Here is a 20,784-nt window from a genome sequence, read left to right on the forward strand (position 1 = left end):
CGCATGCTCAGGGAGAACATGCAAACTCCATACAAAACCCTGGGCCAGAATCCTAACCCTGAACCTTCTTGCAGCAAGGAAACAGTGCTACTGCACACCGTGCAGCCCTGATTTGGGAAAAACTATTTAAAAACACAAGGGCAAAATATAATGGTGTTTTTTTATTTAAGCTTATTCAAGCTCATTTTTATTACTCTGCCTTTATGTATATAAATATACAGAAAGTCAGCTAAATACAATGATTTCCTATGGATGGAACACCTATATTAATAGATCAGAAGCTTGTTAGATTTTTTTCTTCTTCAAAGGAATTTTAAAATAGACTCCAATCCTGCCACAAATGTTTCATATTTCATCCAATGTTTTGGCCTTCTGTGCATTTATTGCTGTCTGAGGTTTTTTTTATTTTTTTTTATTTATCCTTCAATCTCTTTTCTCTTCTTCTTCATGTCCTGCCCATGAAAAAAAAGTTTTGTGAGACCCCGATTTGTTGCCAGGCTACTGGTCTACTGTGAGTGTGGTTACACACATAATTTCCCTGTGCTAATACATGTCTTTGAGACAAGGCTCCCAAATTTTACGGTAATTGTTAGTGTAAACATGAAACAGCACTTTTTAATTTTAAATGTATGTGTGTGGTTAAATGCTGTTGCTATTTATGATACTTCATTAAAGAATTAACAGAGATTCAGTATGAATGAAGAACAACTCTTGGTTTTTCTACAAATAGGAATATATAACAAACACAAAATCCATTGTATTTTACTCAATTTGAATGTTCTACACTAGAGGTTAGTAAGATTTTCAATCCAAAAGAGCTATTTCTTCATGTATATAATGTGCTTCCTATATTTGAAATTGACTGCAAAGTTATTGAGATTTCATTCTGCAGATGCCTAATTGGTGGTTTTACACCCTTAATTAGCCTACTTACACGCTAACCCTGCCCTTTAATTCCTACAGTGGATCCACATTAAAACCACATCTGAATGATTTTAAATTAAAGCTAGACTTCAAATCCCTAATCAAATAAGACAGAATAAATAGTATAGAAATTCCGTGCTAAGGCTCATACATATTAAATCAACACATACACAATCCTGAAGGTAAGAGTCCTGAGAAATAGGTTCACTTGTTTTTATCCTAAATTCAGAATGCGTCACCACAGCACCTTCTGCTTGCTGATACAGTACATTAAAGTGAAATACCAATGCTTCCTATTAAAATGTACATTATCCATAAATTAAAGTGTAAATTGTACATGAACTTGCTTATAGGCATAGTGGAGGAACAGGATGTTTGTAGATCTCCACCCCAACCACGGTTTTATTCATTATAGGAGTTAAAAAGAATTGTTTCATTAAAGCAATACACCATAAGATCATGGTGATCAACTTTAGAGCAGACTGCAGCGTGTCATCCGGTCTGCAGAGAAGGTGATTGGCTGCAACCTCCCATCTCTCCAGGAGCTGCACGCCTCAAGGACTCTGAGGCGTGCAGGGAAGATTGTGGCTGATCTCTCGCACCCCAGTCACAAACTATTTCAGTCACTACCCTCTGGCAGGAGGCTGCGGTCCATCAGGACCAGAACCTCCCGTCACAAAAACAGTTTTTTCCCATCTGCTATCGGCCTTATCAACAAGGCCAAGACGCGCCCGTGACACTGGACAATGTTTCTCTCCCCCATTCAGGATTTCTGCGTTACATTAACGCACAGTCTACTGTTTGTATATACAGTAGCTTCTGTGTATATATATATATATATATATATTTATATATATTCTATCATATTTTTTATTTATTTATTTTTTTTGTCTGCACCAACAACACCAAGTCAAATTCCTTGTAAGTGCAAACCTACTTGGCAATAAACTTGATTCTGATTCTGATTTACAAGTGAGCCTCTACTGAAATATTAAATACGTAACAGTATTTAATACAAGTATGTAACAGTAAGTCAAGTGCAATCAATGGCGTGACGACACAACAGTAGGCCCGTAAGCAACATTATCTGGGTGGGTCCCACATGAAGTACGACACCCCCCTCCTCCCGCCCCCGTCGCTGTTGCCTCCGCTCCAGTAGACAACCGAGCCGAAATGTGCCCCATACATACACGCTTCATCATTTCATCATTCTTCGTTGGTTAGAGAGCCTTGAAGAACAAGTAGTGTTTAGAATAAGACCCGAAAAGTCACAGATCAAGTTTTAGAATGGTTTAAAGCATGATTATATTTAAAAGCAGTATTCAAATGGTTAAATGTCTTAATAGGCACATGCATCGTGTGAAAAATTGACAAAATATGGCAAAACTGTAAAGCTGCCAAGATATAATAATTTGCCTAAACTGCAAACTGACAAACTGACAACTTACCAACAAAAGAGGGTAAAAGATTCAGATAGTCCACCAAGAGGCCTAATGTTTGATAATCTACAGAGATTTGATATTAGTTCAAAATAGGCCTGTGTCAGCTAGAAAAACTTACTTTAGAAGTCATCATCAGTATAATCCATACATACTTTAAAATGGATCATTTTAAAGAAGAACCTACTGTGTCTGTCAAACCTGACTGCTGAGATTCAGAGTGGTCATTGTTTTGATATGCAAATGTAGTACAGGCAAACTTCAAAAGAATTGCCAAAATTAGTTTTACAAAAGATGAACTCAGGGGTTATATACCAAAGCATTCCATATTTTTCACATTTTAAAATCATGCATCCTCTTGTAATATTAATTACTTTGCACTGTAGCACACTCTAACACTGTAGTACACTCTAACACTGTAGAACACTCTAACAATGTTTTCCAACCAACTAGATTGGTTGGAAAACAACTAATCTAGTTGGTTAAACCAGTTTTGTTGGATTAATCAATTTGTTGGTCAGAAACTGTCCAAGCCATTGGCATTAGATAAACCAATTTATTTGGTTAACCAAGCAACCAACAAAAAAACTAATAGTTTACAACTCTTTTGTCTGTAGTCAAGTGTATAGTGTAATAGTTATGGCCCTAGAGAACAATTAGAGTGATATGTATATGCACCTCATGCAACTCGTAGCTCTAACTTTTGCTGTAACACTGGTGTTAACTATCAAAGAAATCTTCAGCATTAGTGGGGACAGCGGTGTTGGATGCAGGACTTTGTCCCACAACCAAAGGGTTGGTGGTTCAAGTACTACATAACAGTCACTAAGCATACCAAAGCATATAAGCTGTCTACCTACATAAATAATCATTAAAACAGCTGTCTCCTGGATGTAAACTTAATTTGGAATGCATTCTAAGTCAAATAATGGGTATTATAAGCACTTAGGATTTCAGTTTTTCCATAAAACTTTTTATTATGCCCACAAATGTGACCTGCTGGAAAGTTTTAATGCATTTTAAGATGGGAAGCAGGTCTGTAGCGCAACCACTTTTAATTAGTTTTCCCTCATTGATTTGGCTCACACACTGTGAAAATAAGGATAGGTACTGAATCTAATTATTGAAGGTAAATTTATGGAGCAGGAATGTCCAGAGAGCACTGTTAGTGATTTATCTAACATGAACATATTTTTGAATTTTTTTTTCCTGTATAGCCAATCAACCTTAAAAGGCTTTAACAATTGCTTTTACAGTGTGGAAATATAAAAATATCTCCAGGTTATCGTGAAAGACTTGATGTACAGTGTGCTGTTTCAGTTCATTTTTGAAAGGAAATCTCTGAGTCCATCCTTCCTACATAAACGAATCATAGGAATATTTGTACACAGGAATGAGAAAAAAAGGAAATTAAACTAAATAACTTTTTTACAAAATATTTGAAAGGTGAAAAGCTTCTTATAAAGAATCTTTATTTTTGTGAGAATCAGAGTAATTTAACCTGACCTGCTTATAAGGTGAGTTTGAGGTTGCCAAAAAACATCAAACATGCCTTGTTGTTTTTTTTTCCAAACAGCATGAAGGTTCATTAAATAGCAAACCTTAAGAAAAACATATTTTCTGTCCAAATTAAGCACTTTCTATAGTGACTGATACAAATCTCAGCCAAAACTTCATCATTATTAGAAATGTGTGGGGATAAGTTACTGTATAGATGTTTAGTATTAAAACTTCACATAGCACTCCCGATTTTCTAACAAGTAAAAGGATGCTTGAAACGAATCATCTTAAAACCTTCATTAGCCTATACTTTAAAATTTGTCTGCATGCTTTATTTATCAATCATGTATTTTTGTCAACTATATCGGGCAACTGATATACTTGAACTCTGGTGAAACTGACAAGTATCAGAACTGCAAGTATCAGTTTTATCTCATAATCTTGCAACGTAGTACATGACCGATATAACAAAGGAACTTTCTGCAGTGAGATGTAGTATATGTGTATATGTGTGCCAGAAGTTAAATGTTAAAGCTTGTTTTTTACATATTTGGGGACATTTAGGAGTTGAATTAAACATGCTACGATTTATTTTATGCCTTTGTGCATGCATTTTGTATCCAAGTGATCATCATTCAGACTTGTTTCCAGTGTGAGTGCCTATGAGCCAGAAAAGTGTGTGGTTGTGGGGTGGGGCTAAATATAATGAGAGACTCTTTCACTGTTAAGGAAAGGGTAACAGACAGGAGTGGAGAAACAGTACAGGCTGTTTGAAGCATCTGTACTGTAGAAGCCAGGGGTTAATGATTAGGAGGACTAAGAGACATGAGGGGAAGATGAAAAGAAGTCCGACTGAACATCCACAGATAGATAAAGTAGGCGAGAAATATTGGGTTCAATAAAATAGATACAGTAGAAATAACACTTGGAGAGAGATTGGGTGAATTAAAAACACAAAAAGAGGTGCAATAATAAAGGTGGGAGTGCAAAGAAATTAGGACAAAGGAGGAGTATAAACTTTTCATACTTGAGTCATAAGGCATGTACAACGCTTAGTTTTCTGGCTGAATAGTGATCTGCTTTGTCAAAAACTATGGGTGACTCGCTGCCCACATTTCAAAGACTCTATATTAACATTCACTTAAACCTATAGTATATAATATTAATATGGAAGAGCCACCGTTTCAGCTTCAAATAAAAGTCAAATCATTTCAGTATAGGAATAGGTGTCTTCCACATTCAAAAAAAAAAAAAAAAAAACACAATTAGGTGATTACAACCTAAAGTAAGACAATGTTTGTTGCTTAAAATGTTCCCTGTGTTCTTGCTTAATAAAGTAGTTTTTGCCTGCGTTTTCAAAAACATCATGATTTAGGGGAAAACAATAAAGCATCATAAAAGTAAAGATCTAATCTAACTGACTTGCTAGCTGTAAAGATAACCCTTGGCATTAAGTGTTATATTCTATGGAATATTTTTTTTTAATTATGGCAATAGGTAAATCCCAGAGTATTTGTAGATCCAATAATGTCCAGCATAAGTATTTTTTTGTAAATAAATATTTTAAAACTGTTGTGCAAAGCACAGTAAAGATGCACTTGCATTTAATCTAACATAGTGGGAATGACTGAAAATAAGAGGGAAAATACAAGGAGCGAAGAAAATACGATAGAGGGAGATGACAGAGAGAGAGAGTAGCTCGAGCGAAATATGGGTGTAAAAAGTAATAAGCTTGCCTGGCAAAGATTAATAAGAGGAAGATGACTGGGAGACATTATAACCCACACAAGAGGAGATGATGGCAGAGCTATAGGGGTGAAAGGAGTTGTCTGATATGATCAAAAGAGCCTTGATGTGATATGTTTAAAAGGACACAGTGTGACTAAATACATTTTCCTGGGAAAAAAGAGGATCTTCACTTACTGTTTTTCTTCTTTTTGTGTGATTTTGGGTCTCCTTGTTTTATTCTACATCTAACCTTTTTCCCCAGTCTTCATCTAGACTGTACTACTCTCTGATGAAAGGCGATAAATTTTCCTTTCATGGCCAACTTCCAGTTTTTTGTTATTATTTATTCTATTTTTTTTTAACTCATGCTTCACTACAAAAAAAGATCAAATTTAATGATTAACGTCACATGGAATAATTCAAACTTCTGTTAGAAATTCTGTCATGATGTGTTTAAAGGTCTGACCCAAAGATGCAGAGAACCACTCAGAGAGCAAGGCAAAGGTTTAACTGGTTTATTGAGGAAAAGGTAGAAGGGGGAATCTGGAACTCAAAGAACTGGTGAACAGGAACTAGGAAGTCTGGAGAGGATATGACAATGATTAGTTCAGGGACCGTGGGAATCTTGGATGCCATAAAGATAATGCTAGTGAGGGACTCACGTTTGGGGGGTTTCTTGTCCCACTTTGAATCCAGTAAGTGTGGGTTGATCCAGAGAAGATGGGACACGTTGAAGAGTGGACAGGTAACTGTTCTTTGGACCCGGAGGAGCAATGGAGCGGACAGTCAATTAGATTTCCAGGAGAACTTGAACGGTACATGATGAGGTTTATCCCCTGCTCAGTGTGAAGCTCAAACTATCCTTTAAGGGGAAGAAGGCCCAAACATCCAGTTTGCATCCCCCGCTCAATGTGAAGCTCAAACGATCCTTCCAGGGGGAGAAGGCCCAACATCCAGTTTACAGGGTGACTTCCTGCCGAGAGGCAAAGACAAAAACAAGGATAAAGCTCAGAGAGACAAAAACTCAGTTAGACTCAGTGAAACAAAGACTCAGGTTAGAGTCAGCTAATCTAAGCATGGCTAGAGTACCCAAAATTGGCAAACACTCTGGCATCGAGGTAGTGACAGTCAGTGATGAGACTAACGGCGTTGAAAGTAACGGCGTTACTAACGCCGTTACCTTGTTTTAGTAACGAGTAATCTAACTAATTACTTTGACTGTAACTATAACGCAGTTACCATTGCAGACACCCCGTTACTGCGAGTTACTCAGGTCGCATAATGAACCTTTTTTCATGATAGGACTCGTGCGCAGCTGCTTGAAGCTGACACCCCACCCACGTCAAAAAACTGCAAATAGACTGAATGGTTAGTGCAACGTTAGTGCAGATTTGTGCAGAAAAAAATATTGTTTGTGCTACTTTTGTTTAAGAGATATTAAAGATTATTTTTTAGGTCATCCAGAGGTGCGCGCCTTGTCATGAGAGAGGGGAGGATAAGAATGGCTGATGTATGGTGAGATTCCGTCTGTCAGTTGGGTAGGTGGGTGTTTCTGCTGGCGGGTGTTAATGTACAGCACACACAGAGAGAGATGGAGAGTGAGGAGGATCCAGCAGCAAAACAGCGTTTTCTTGATGGAAATACCGGTGTTACGTCGAGCTGCGTTTCCCCATCACATACGGTTTCCTCTGCATCTCCGCACTGCGCAGGCTGCACGATTCACCGCGCAAGCGACAGGAAACGCGCATGCTCGCTAAAGGCGCGCAACAGTCGCCCTGTGCTCGCGCCACAGGAGAACTATGGAGAGCGTGAACAATCAAATTAAAGGGAGAAATCTGGATGGATGGATGGATGGATGGATGGATGGATGGATGGATATTCTGCCTTTTCAACCTACTGTATTTTTTATTTTAAACATTATTTGATGGCCTTTGTGGCAGGGATGGAGATCCATATTTTATGTCACACACAGAGTATACATCTAGATAGATAGATGGATAGATAGATGTTGCAGTATCTATAACAACCCAAACACACAGGATTTCAGAATTAGACATCCCCAGTTATTAATTTCACCAGATCTGAATGCCCTGTTAAAAAACTTCACATGGCGTTCCCCCTGATGTCATTTACGTTGAGTTGCAATAAATGCTAAACTTTCTGCAGGTTCTTGTCTTTGTCGTCCGCTCTATTCAGCTGGCTTTGGAAACACACGGCGAGAAGGTGGGGGCTGGGTGGTGAGGGTTACGGGGGCGAGAAACGCAAAAGTAACGCAATAGTTACTTTTACTAGTAACTAGTTACTTTTATTGTGAAGTAACTCAATTAGTAACTCAGTTACTTTTTGGGAGAAGTAACTAGTAACTATAACTAATTACTTTTTCAAAGTAACGTGCCCAACACTGGTGACAGTCCACTGCTTAAGCACTCCTCCAGATAAAGATCCAAAGAGCCGCAGGGGTGCAGGGAAGACCAACAAGGACAGGGCACCACCTGGTGGTGGAGGGAGAGACAGACAGAAAACAGACCAAACAAACTGGATTCCTGACACTATCACATGAAAAGTTGTGATGAGAATGCTAAACTAAAACAGTGGTTACAGGATAGGGGAAAAGTTTCAAGATGTTTTTCTGTGTGAATCAAAAGTTTAAAAAGTGATTTATTTAAGTGAGAAATTATAACTCAGACTTACGCTAGGGAATTTGTCTTTTTAATTTACATCAAACAAAAGTAGTAAATATTGATGAAAAAACTTTCTGAGTAAACATCAATTTGAAACATCAATAAACTGATATCCATCTTTTGATCCAAAATTAATAAAAAGAAAAATATCCTGGAAGTCGAATTTTGCCCTTTTTAATTTGGTAACACTCCTATGAAGGATAAAACAGAATTAAGCTTTTTTTTTATAATGGCTTGGAATAGATTATTAAATGGCTAAATTGTAAATTAATGTTTTATTTAAAAGAAATTGAGCTTTTCATTTTAAACATGCCCATTCAGCGCATTCATTAAAAATACAGTTTAGTAACATATTTTTTATCAAGTCTTGAATTACTTCACCTAACCGGCTTTTAAACAGTCATAAAGCATGCTCAAGGTTAAGTTTAGTGTTTTAAAATGATTAAAAAATAAATTTAACACATTTATGGGGTCATGAAGACTTAGAGGCAGTGGTTCAAGGGGAAGCTATGATATTCCAGGCTACTTCTTTGTGAGGGAAAATTGTACAAGAACACAGTTAAAATGTAACATAAATACACATAAGAAATGCTTTGTTTTTTTGTTTACCTTGGAGCTTACTGTAGGTGGGGATGAATATACTTATTTTAGCAACAACAAGGAAGTTAAACATGCAAAGTACAAAGATTTGTTTGAGACATATTTATGCAGTAGCTGCCAGCACAAGAACAGCTCTTTGTCATTAACTAAGGAAAAGTTAACTGGACTTCTAGAAAAAGAAGACAGGTGGTTATTTCTTTTGAAACAGTCATTTATGCTTCCCAACTAGAATCAAACCTTTGGACAATTGAGCAATGGTTCAGATGCCAGTAATAACAATGCTCCATAGAGCACCTCTCAGTCTCTCATTCTGGCTATAGGTGCCTTTTAAGCTAGAATAACTGAGATATATGATAGTCTTTGCAACAGTCAAAAAAAAATCCTGATATGTGGAGAAAACTGATACTTTAATGTAAAATAATTACAACATTTATAAGGTTTGATTTCAGTATTCAAATTGTACTTTTTTTTATGAGTTTCCAGTATAATAGCTGTGGGTGTCATGATGTTCTAGGAGGTCTGACTCACATGCAGAAAACCACTCAGCGAAACCTGAGTAGAAGTTTAACAGATTTATTGAGGAGTTCAAAGGGTTGGATTTAGGGGAACTCACAGAGCTGGTGAACCGGAACTGGAAGTGAGAAGGGAAGTTCACAGAGGTTAGATCAGGGTCCGTGGGAACTTTGAACAACGTCTTGCAAAAACAGAGATAAACGGGACTCACGATTGCGGAGAAAGCGTTCTTCCCTGAATCCAGTCGGTGTGGGTTTTCCAGAGAGAGGGGCTTGTTGGAGGGTGGACAGGTTTTTGGTTTGGTTGGTTCCTGAGGAGAAATGCCACTTAGATTTCCTGGAGAACTTGAACAGGACGTGTGGAGATGAATCCCCTGCTCAGTGTGAAGCACAAACAATCCTTCCAGGGGGAGATGGCCAAACATCCAGTATGCAGGATTACTTCCAAAAACTGGCAAACACTCTGGCGTCGAAGTAGTGGCAGTCCACCGCTTAAGAAGTCCTCAACAATGAGCCAACCAGCCGGAGGTGTGTGGGAGGACCAACGAGAACAGGGCGCCGCCTGGTGGTGCAGGGGGGAAAACACAAAAACACAACCCACACAGACTGGATTCCTAACAGTGGGACTTGATTGAAATTTTGAGTTACATTTTTTAAAATGATTTTGCTCCCTAGTGGTTAGGGAATTGCGCTTGTACTCCAGAGGTTTTGAGTTCAAGTCCTACTCCCACAGACTGCCACTCTGGGTCCCTGAGCATAAGAGCCTCAACCCCACACTGCTCCCCGGGGGGTCGCACAATGGCAGCGCATTGCTCCCCAAGGGGATGGGTTTAATCCAGAGAGTTCATTTAATTGGTCTATACTTGTGACAATGACAATAAAAAGCTAAAATTAAAAACAAAACTGTAATTAAATAATTGCATTATAACCGAAAACCTTATATGCAAAATAAAAAAGCTTTTAATAAAAAAATTAAAAAAACATATGACTAGAGTAACACAAATATTTATCTGTTTTTAATCCATTATTTACGTTACTCAACTATCAGATTGTTTTGAAATTATCTTCATTTCATTTTTTTCTTCATCTTCCTTTTTCTGCAGAAATGCTAGAAAATTTATACAGCTTAGTTTAAAAAATACTTCTTTAGAAGTGTAAATACAAAATTAACATCAGTTATATAGCACATTTCCTTCCATCAAGTATGATGAATATGTGACAGCAATGCATATAATATTGCCTTTAACATTTTAAGATTTGCTGTAACCAGATGTTAAAGTTCAATTTCTACTACTATCAACAGAACTAGGACAATAGAGCTCTACATAGAGCATTGCCCATTTGCAATTCAACATGCAATATTTAGTGCAATTAAATGTTGCATGTTTACCATTGACGCTAAGTTTTTCTCCTAAGGCCAGTTATTAAGACAAACAATTCAGGTTGCAATCTATTTCACCAAAGAGTCGTTTAGGCTACGTTCACACTGCAGGCCTTGGTGCTTAATTCAGATTTTTCTGTTCACATTTCCATATATTTGCGACTTGTATGTGATCTCCTGTGCGAACTGCAGTCTTACAACGCAATTGTCCCGCATAGAGGATGCAGTGACATCACAGGCCAGCGTGCTCTGTGTTTACGGAAGTAAACATGGATGGTAGTGCCGGAGCACATATAGTGATTTTTCCCAACCATAAAAACACAATCTTTTTAAGGTGGTTAAACATAAATACTGCTCTCCCTGGCCGTTCAGACACAGGTCGCATTTGAAAAGATCAGTTTTGTGTTGGATTAAGGACCACATAGCCAAGTGACCTGGGTCGCATTGGAAAAAAATCTGATCTGTGTTGTTCAGACAGCCATGAAAAGATCTGATACAGGTCACATATGGGACAAAAAATTTGATTTGGGTCCCTTCAGGCTGCAGTGTGAACATAGCATTCGTTAATCAGATGTGGACTTACCTATGTTGGCCCTGAAGCTTTTCATATGGTCCAATGATGGCTGGAGAATTTGTGCAGCATCTGCAAACTGTAACATTAGTGTAGCATACCCTCCGAAAGATTGTAGACTCGACTGATGGTTTTCAGTATTTATTTCCAGGCTCCATTAAAGTAACTTGTTGAAACCAACGTGAGAACTGACAGACAGAAAATGCATTTAATTACAATGATGTTCTTCATCTCTGTATGCAACACAGCACAGCTTTATCAAACATGTAAGAAACATTTAGCATAGCATTAGCTTTCTAAACAAATCTCTGAGGTGAGTACAGCCGAATTTCTGCACATTACTACTAACCTTGTGCCTCCTCGGGGGGTTACTCTTTATCTTCAGATGTCTATTATTCATACTGTTACTTATCTCCCTTTTGTTTTCCTTAAACTTCTTACATTTACCAGTAGCATGTTCCGTTTTTCCCTCCGTTTTTCCACAGTGTAATACTGACAGGAAGTAGTTAGCGGTTTTTCAAAATAAAGCTCATTATAACCAAAAACTCAAAACCGAGCAATTTGCATATCAGAACATTTCTTATGGTAAAAACAAATCATGAACTGCATTTTATACACTTAAATCATGAAAATAAATGCATTGAAAAATAGCTCAACTATATGGTAAAGGAATATTTTAATATTTTTAATAACCAAACAGGTGGTTTGCTACACTCCCACCAAAATTATTTGAGTCCCACACTAAATGCTTTGAGTGTGAACAAGAATAATTTTCTCAATAATGTCATTGTCCTTGTGTAGTCACAGCTTAAGAAGCTTCAAATAGCAGAACCAACTTCTGCACTGGGCGTTCTAATATTGAAGGTTTGGCAAGACGGACACCCTGCTTGCTCAGATTCTTATCTCCTACTGAGATTTTCACTCTCCTTACAAGTCCATCTTTGCTGCTGACAGTCTCAACGACTCTTGCGAGTCTCCACTCACCTCTAGGTAACAGTTCATCTTTGTCCATCACTACATCACCCACCCTTAGATTTCTCTTTGGTGTGTGCCAACGCTGCCTTGTGGTAATATTGTGTAGATATTCTCGTTTCCATCTGCTCCAAAATTGTTCCAATAAAAACTGTACACAACGCCATCTCTTTGCGCCATACAGATCCTCTCTGGAGAATGTGCCTGGTGGAGGGAGAGCTGTACTGGACTTCATGTTCAGGAGATGATTGGGGGTGAGTGGTTCAAGGCTGTCAGGGCTGTTCAAGTTTTCAACAGTAAGAGGCCGACTGTTGACTATGGCCATAGCTTCATACAGTACAGTTCTGAGTGAAGCATCGTTGATTCCGGCTTGAGAAAGAGACAGGGTAGAGCTCAGAACACTTTTTACAGTCTTTATCTGGCGTTCCCACACGCCCCCTGCGTGACTGGAGTGAGGTGCGTTCATGATGAAATCACACTGTTTTTGTGACAGGAATGTACTCAGTCTCTGGGTGTCAAGTTCTTGTAGAGCTGTTTTGAATTCATTTTTGGCACCAACAAAATTGGTGCCCTGGTCACACTGAATTTGACGGACTGCACCACGGACTGCAATGAAACATCGCAGGGAGTTGATGAAGGAGTCGGTGGACATGTCCTCTAGCATCTCGATGTGAATGGCTCGTGAACAATAGCAGGTAAAGAGCAGGCCGTATCGTTTATATTGTTTTCTTCCCTGTGTAGTTGTGAAAGGTCCAAAACAATCCATGCCACAGTAGGTGAACGGAGGAGAGGGCTCAACGCGCTCTACAGGTAAGTCACTCATTCTTTGACCCTCTACAGCTCCCCTGAGTTTACGACATATGACACACTGATGAATGAATGATGTTAGTGCCCTGCTCATTCCTGGAATCCAATATCCACTGGCTCTGATTTCATTTATCGTGAATCCTTTTCCTTGATGTTTTGTCTTTTCATGGCTGTGAGCTATTATTAACTTTGTCACATGGTGCTCTTTTGGAATGACAGTTGGATGTTTAAAGCATTCAGAGAGTGATGAGTGGCGGAGTCGTCCTCCCACCTTGAGGAGACCGTCTGTGTCGAGGAAAGCATCAAGGTGTTGTAGTTTGTTGCAACGCTGCAGTAGACTACCTTTGCTCAATAATTTGATTTCCTCGCCATATGCTTGTCTTTGCAGATCCCGAATGATGACACGCTCGGCACTTTCTCTTTCGCTCACTGTTGAAAGAGCGTGGGATTTGATCCTTTAGCTTGTCGAAGCAGACGGGCTACAGCTCTGATAGCACGGGACCATGACGAAAACTTGGACAGGCGGTCGACAAGACTGATTATTTCTGTGGTTTTCGTTTGCAGGACTTGTGCCTTTTTGACTTCCGGATCCCCTATGGACAGGTCTGGCACTGCATAATTTTCCATGGGTAACTCCCTTTTCCAGAGAAATGAGGGGACGGTGAACCAGTCAGAGGTAAGTAGTTCATTTACAGTTTTACCTCGAGACACTCCATCTGCTGGATTCTCATTCGTAGGTACAAAGTGCCATTGCTGTGGGTTTGTACAGTTGCGTATTTTCTGGACCCGATTGGCTACAAAGGTGTGAAATCTCCTTGCATCATTGTTTATGTAGCCTAACACCACCTTTGAATCAGTCCAAAAATATTCTTTACCATTAACAACTCTCAATTCTTCTCTGAGCATGTTACTGATGGAGACTGAAACCACTGCTGCAGTTAATTCGAGTCGTGGTATCGTTGTCAGTTTTGTTGGAGAAACACGGGCCTTTCCTATCACCAGTGAGCAGTGAATCGCTCCCTTCTTGTTCTTGACTCTGAGATAAGAGCATTGCCCATATCCACACGTGCTCGCATCTGAGAAGTGGTGTAATTCAGTCTCCACAACTTCTCCAAAATCAGCAGGTAAGTAACAGCGTGTGACGGTTATTTTCTGTAGGTTGCCGATATCACGTTGCCAACTCTCCCACCGTGGTTTTAGCCTCTCTGGCAGGGGTTCATCCCATCCAATGCCCTGATTGCACATCTCTTGGGGGATTCTCTTTCCATTGAGGACGTATGGCGCTAGAAAGCCGAGAGGGTCATATATAGAAGCGACTGTAGATAGTATGCCTCTACGTGTGGCAGGTTGGTCTTTTACAGTGCTGTTGAATTTAAAGCTGTCCTCTTTTACACTCCATTGAATTCCTAAAGCTCGTTCCAGTGTGTCTTTGAATAGTAAGTCCTTTGTTTTTGTCTCTGTTGCACACTCTGATGGGGGAAGGCTCTGTAACACAGCATGGTTATTTGACACAAATTTGTGGAGACGGAGGCCACCTTTGCTGCATATCTCCCTTGCTTCCTGTGCCAACTGAATGGCTCCTTCTACACTGTCTGCACTCGTAGCCCCATCGTCTACATAAAAGTCCATTACAATAAATTGTGCTCCTACAGGGTGTGAGAAACTGTGTTCTTTGGCCAAATATTTGAGTCCGTAGTTTGCACACCCCGGTGATGACACAGCACCAAAAAGGTGTACTTTCATGCGGTATTCTTGAGGTTGTGTGGTTGTGTCTCCGTCCTACCACCAGAGGAACCGGAGAAAGTTGCTGTCTTCCTCTTGGACATGAAACTGATGGAACATTTTCTCTATGTCACATAAAACAGCAATGGGATGCCTTCTGAACCTTATGAGAATACCTGTTAGATTGTTTATCATGTCTGGCCCTGGGAGCAGGTGCTCATTTAAGCTTGTGCCACAGTATTTTGCCGAGCAGTCAAATACGATGCGTAGTTTGCCAGGTTTTAGAGGGTGATAAATGCCATGATGTGGAATGTACCATCGCTCACCTTTAATTCCATCTGTAGGCCCCTCTTCCACATCTCCTCTCTCTATGATTTCCTTCATGTATGTAGTGTAGTCCCTTTTGTAGTTTTCATCCTTGCTGAGCTTCCTTTGAAGATGACTGAGCCTGATTTCAGCAAGCCTTTTGTTGTCAGGCAGGGTGGGCCTTTTTCGGAATGGCAGAGGCATCTCGTAGTGTCCTTGGTTATTTTTCTTTATACCATCCTTGAGCATGCTCAAGAACATAAGGTCCTCTTGTGAGACGGTTTTGTCGTCAGCCTTTGTGTCTTTAAAGTCGGACTCCAAGGCGCTTATTAAATCCATAGGCGTTACTGGCGGAAGTTCTTTTACCGTGATTCTGTGACACATGCTGAGTTGTCTTTCATTTTGGCCAGGTGCAGAGCAGCCCACAATGCTCCATCCCAAGTCTGTGAGGACGGCGTAGGGGTCATTGTCTGCTCCCTCAATCAGTTGTCTGGGTTTTATGGCTCTCGGACAGTTGTACCCAATGAGGAGTCCCACGTCACAGTTCAGGAGAGGTGGTATATGATCTGTGATTGCTGCAAGGTGAGGCCATTGTTTTGCTGTTTGATAGGTAGGTATGTTATCACGGTTCATGGGGATGCAGTCTTTTGTGTAAGTAGGAGGTAGATCAATGTAACTGCCTGAATTATAGCCTCTAACACGAAGTCCTTCTACTCTTTCACTTTTCATTGTCATGCTCTCTCCCAACATAGTAGTAAGTTTCAGTTGTACAGGTACAGCATTTGGTCTTAATTTATCGCTTACTTCTCTCTCGATGAAGGTGCTGTCACTCTGGGTGTCCAACAGAGCATAGACGAGCTGTTCTCTGGATGGTTGAGTGACAGATGAGACCCACACAGGGACAATCATGGAGGTGCTGTAAGACTGACCCTCTTTGGTAACACAAAGCGGGCTAGCTGTCACAATTTCTTTTGAACAGTTTAATGCTGTGCTTGCATTTGTTATGCATTTCCTTGTTTCCATGCTTACAGGTCTGTCTTTCTCCTCATGCCCTTTGTAGTTCTCGTCATGTAGACAGGTAGGATGCCTTCCTTTACACAGCTCACAACTGTGATGGTGACGACATTCTTTGACGCTGTGACCTGGTTTGACACATCCGTAGCACAGCTTACTGTCCCTTATGAATGTTCGTCGTTCTTCTATGGATTTTTCTTTGAATTTTGAACACCTGAACAGTTGATGCTGGTCATCTTTACACCACATGCAGGGAGGTTTTTCTTTCCCATAGTTTGACCTTGTGTTTTCAATGTTTGTATTTGCTTGAGTGCTGGAGACATGTACTTTGCTTCCTCTTGTTTCATTTGTGCTTCTTTTGCTGTAGGAGGAGCTAGATGAGTGTACAGCATGCAGGGAGGTGATTGGATTACATGCTATCTCCGCTTCTACTGACACAAATCTGGAGAACTCTTCAAAGCTAGGGAAGTATTTTCCTTCCATAAGAGCTATTGAGACTTGACGATTCCAGCGCGCTGCTAACCAATCTGGGACTTTCTGAATCAACTTTTGATTTTCTTCACAGTCATTCAAAATTTCTAAGCCCTTCACATGAGGCATGGCTTGGAGACAGGCATTGAGGAAATCAGAAAAGGCTCTCAATCCTTCAGCGTCTTTGGTTTGTACTTTTGGCCATTTTGACAGCTTGTCCCTGAAGGCTCTTTGAATGACAAATGGCTGCCCATAGCGTTGGTGGAGCTTACTCCATGCATCTCTGTATGCTTCGTCATCATCTCGATAAAAGGTGCCTTCAATACATTTGTGAGCAGGGCCGCTGATATATTTTTTCAAATAATAAAGTTTGTCAGCTGCTGAGATGCTCTTCCTGTCTATTAGTGACATAAATGAAGCTCTCCATTCAATTTAGTGGATGGGGTCTCCTCCAAATACTGTAGGCATTGGCATGGGGAGTCTGTTAATTGTTATGCTGTCTTGTATCGCTTGGGCTAAAGAAGAAATGTCAGTGTGGGAATTTGGTGGGACTATGGAAGGATTTTGGGGATGCATGGAAAGGATGGTAGGGTTCTGCCTGTAGTTTGTGCCTTCTCTTCGCTGTGTATGCGTACTATGAAGTTGCTGTAGGGGGTGACTGTCAGTTTCCTGTCTTATCTCTCTGTCATAGCTTTCCAGTCTGACACGTGCTACTTCTCTGTCCCTCTCTGCTTGCAAACGCTCTAATTCTGATTCCATCATCCTTATTTTTTCCTTCTGTTTTATTTCTTCCTCCAATAATTTGCATTGAGCTTCTTTTGCAGCGAGCTCTGCAACTGCTTCGGCCCTTTTGGCAGCCAGGATCGATGTTTCAGAAAGATAACTATTAGCGGACTGAGAAGCAGTCCCGTATATGGAATGAGCGTAGTTATGAGCATGGAGTTGCCTAAGTTTGTGCTTTTCACGCTCTGCATCAAAGACATCATCTATTCCGGATAAGCGTTCATTAATTATTTTCATAATGTCTTTAGTGACTGCTTCACAAGCATCTATTTTTCGTCTTAAGTCAGCAGTTGGGGTGGCGCCTCGTCTTATTTCGTAATACATTTTCATGATGTCATCCTTTCCATTTTCAACAGTGTCTGCCATTTTAGCCAGTTCCATATCTGATGTGTTTTGTTTTAGATTTTCTTTGATTGCTCTAATTTGGATTTTCCACTGTTCATAGAGATGAAGAAGTCTCCTTTCCCTTTTACTTTGTTCCTCTCTTTGATAGGCAAGAAACTTCTCTGTGGGTACACTTTTGCGTTCTGAGTGACGTGGTACTTTTATTTCCTCAGTTTCAGCTATTTTGTTTTGAAGCTCAACGACTTCACTTCTGGTGTCAGTTAGCTCCTTTAATTCTGTGTGCTCTGACAAGCCTTCTTCTTCCCTTTGATTTAGCAGTTCTCTATTTTGTTCTATTTCTCCTTGTAGCTCATTTATCTGTTCCTTTAAGCTATCCATTTTTACTGCATCTGTGGTCTGTGCCGTACCTTGAGCCATCGATGACCATATGATGCTGTGGCGTAGCTCTGTGCTGTGCTGTTTGACCGTGGAGTTCACAGACGGAGCAGTGATGCATGTGGTGAAGTTTAAACTGGTTGCTTGCTGGATGAAGTTCTCACTGTAGCATACCCTCCAAAAGATTGTAGACTCGACTGATGCTTTTCAGTATTTATTTCCAGGCTCCATTAAAGTAACTTGTTGAAACCAACGTGAGAACTGACAGACAGAAAATGCATTTAATTACAATGATGTTCTTCATCTCTGTATGCAACGCAGCACAGCTTTATCAAACATGTAAGAAACATTTAGCATAGCATTAGCTTTCTAAACAAATCTCTGAGGTGAGTACAGCCGAATTTCTGCACATTACTACTAACCTTGTGCCTCCTCGGGGGGTTACTCTTTATCTTGCAGATGTCTATTATTCATACTGTTACTTATCTCCCTTTTGTTTTCCTTAAACTGCTTACATTTACCAGTAGCTTGTTCCGTTTTTCCCTCAGTTTTTCCACAGTGTAATACTGACAGGAAGTAGTTAGCGGTTTTTCAAAATAAAGCTCATTATAACCAAAAACTCAAAACCGAGCAATTTGCATATCAGAACATTTCTTATGGTAAAAACAAATCATGAACTGCATTTTATACACTTAAATCATGAAAATAAATGCATTGAAAAATAGCTCAACTATATGTTAAAGGAATATTTTAATATTTTTAATAACCAAACAGGTGGTTTGCTACAATTAGCATTGGAAACATCAGTGCAGACTCAAACATGAATTGCACTGAGATGGATTTTAAGTTAGAATCCTTCCAGTGGACCAATGCTTGTGATGCTAATTGTACGTCAGATTTACTTGTGTGCAAAAAAACGCGAATAGAAAGATTTACATGTATGACCTTTGTATTTTAAAAAAAAAATTATATGGGGTCAATTTTTATGCGTTAAAATCAATATAATTAATTAATTCAAATTAGTCTCAGTGCTAGATTATACAAAACAGAAGTGTTTATGTTTTGTAAAGTAATGTTTATTTTTAATACTTCAGTAAAGCTTTCAGCTTAAAGCAGTGTTTTAGTTTTATATTCTCCATATATTGGTTCTAATGACAAAGATATCAGAATTACTTGTATCCTTTCAGCTGCCCCCATATTCATGGTTCCCCACTGCAAGATATGACAAATTAATTAACCAGGATTCAGAGCCCAGTCAGTCCCCACACAATCACCAAATACTTCAACCACTTCACTATGAAGACCACAAAGATATCAGAATGGGAAAGACTCTCATTTCACTGTCTAAATATCTGTGCGCTAATGAAAATAATAACTTCAGACTTGTTAAGGAAAAATCTCAGAAGTATGCCAAGTTCTGCAGAGGTGGGCTGATCTGGTCCTCAGGGACCAGTGTACTGCATGTGTTAGACCTGCCTCTGCTTGAACACACTTTATCCAAATACTTTAATTATCTCCCCAGATGGTCACCTAGTTCCTGCAGCTTGTTAATGATCGATTAATTTGAAGTAGGTGTTTTTAGGCAAGAAAACATTAGAAATACTCGGGGGTCTGTGCCCTATGGACTGGATTATCCAAACCTGGTCTACAGCCTAAACAGAGAAGCCCTGCAAATAAGCCATAAATTCCGGGTTTTCACAAATACCATAAAGGCATGCCAAATAATTTGTAATTTAATGAGTCACTTTGTTAAAGGTTCTGGAAATGGAATTTAGAACTGTAACCTGAGTCAACGTAATGGAAGATAACAACAGACATACCTTGAGTGGGGCCAACGCACCCCTCCTTCCTCTGGAGAAGAAAGGAACATCCTGATTTTATTTTTCCTCTCTTCAGTATATGACTGCCATCAGGCACCAGGAGAATGTTATTTCACTTGCTATAAGGGTCTACACTGATTTCTATTAGACTTTTTTATTGCAGGTAGAAAAGTTATATTTGTCTATTAAATATTAAATGCTTAAATATGGCCTGATAACCTTGGTAACATTAAAATTCATACATAACTAAAATACATTTAATTATGTCATGGTCAGCATGTAGATTAATTTGTATGAAATTTTTCTGTGTGTAAAAATTATGTCATGATCAGAGTATTTTGACATGTAAATACCAGCCGATATCACATGAGTTATTAGGGCTCGTAGTTAATCTCACTATTGTTAACCTTAAAAATAATTTTCATCATATAACACACTAGCTTATATTAATAATACTCTATCTTTTATTCTCCCTGCAGGTGGACATTCCTTTTCTGTGGTGATCAAAGCAGGTGTCCAACTAACCTGGATGCACACAGGTACAGTACATTTTACTCTATCTTTCGCAGTCTTTTTGAATGTTTGCTATGGTTAAAGGACCCGCTCTTTACTGGAATTTTTACAGGTTCTTTAGCTGTTTTGTACAAATGTCAAACTTTTCCGTAATCTTAGCTGAAAGTGTTTATTTAATAAGACCACTAACTCTGAGAGCTTCCCCTAATCATAGTGCGGTCAAAGAGGACAAAAGTTATCTAAGAAGCATCATGAAAAATTTGACATGTTTTGCAAAAACAAATAACTCTCCTTGAGATCTTATTTCTTGGCACAGTACA

The 20,784-nt window shown here is 39.3% G+C and overlaps 1 protein-coding gene across 1 annotated transcript in view; it reads left to right on the forward strand.

Annotated features, from left to right (window-relative positions):
- The window catches only part of LOC119786989 (protein phosphatase 1 regulatory subunit 29-like), a 220,967-nt gene that overhangs the window by 113,469 nt on the left and 86,714 nt on the right, over positions 1 to 20,784 (forward strand). The window contains exon 2 of the mRNA XM_038290610.1: positions 20,431 to 20,490. The gene's annotated coding sequence lies outside the window, so the exon portion shown is untranslated. The remainder of the gene's footprint in view (positions 1 to 20,430; positions 20,491 to 20,784) is intronic.

This window comes from Cyprinodon tularosa, unplaced genomic scaffold (assembly GCF_016077235.1).
Source record: "Cyprinodon tularosa strain WSP-4 unplaced genomic scaffold, ASM1607723v1 ctg285, whole genome shotgun sequence".
NCBI classification, from domain to species: domain Eukaryota; kingdom Metazoa; phylum Chordata; class Actinopteri; order Cyprinodontiformes; family Cyprinodontidae; genus Cyprinodon; species Cyprinodon tularosa.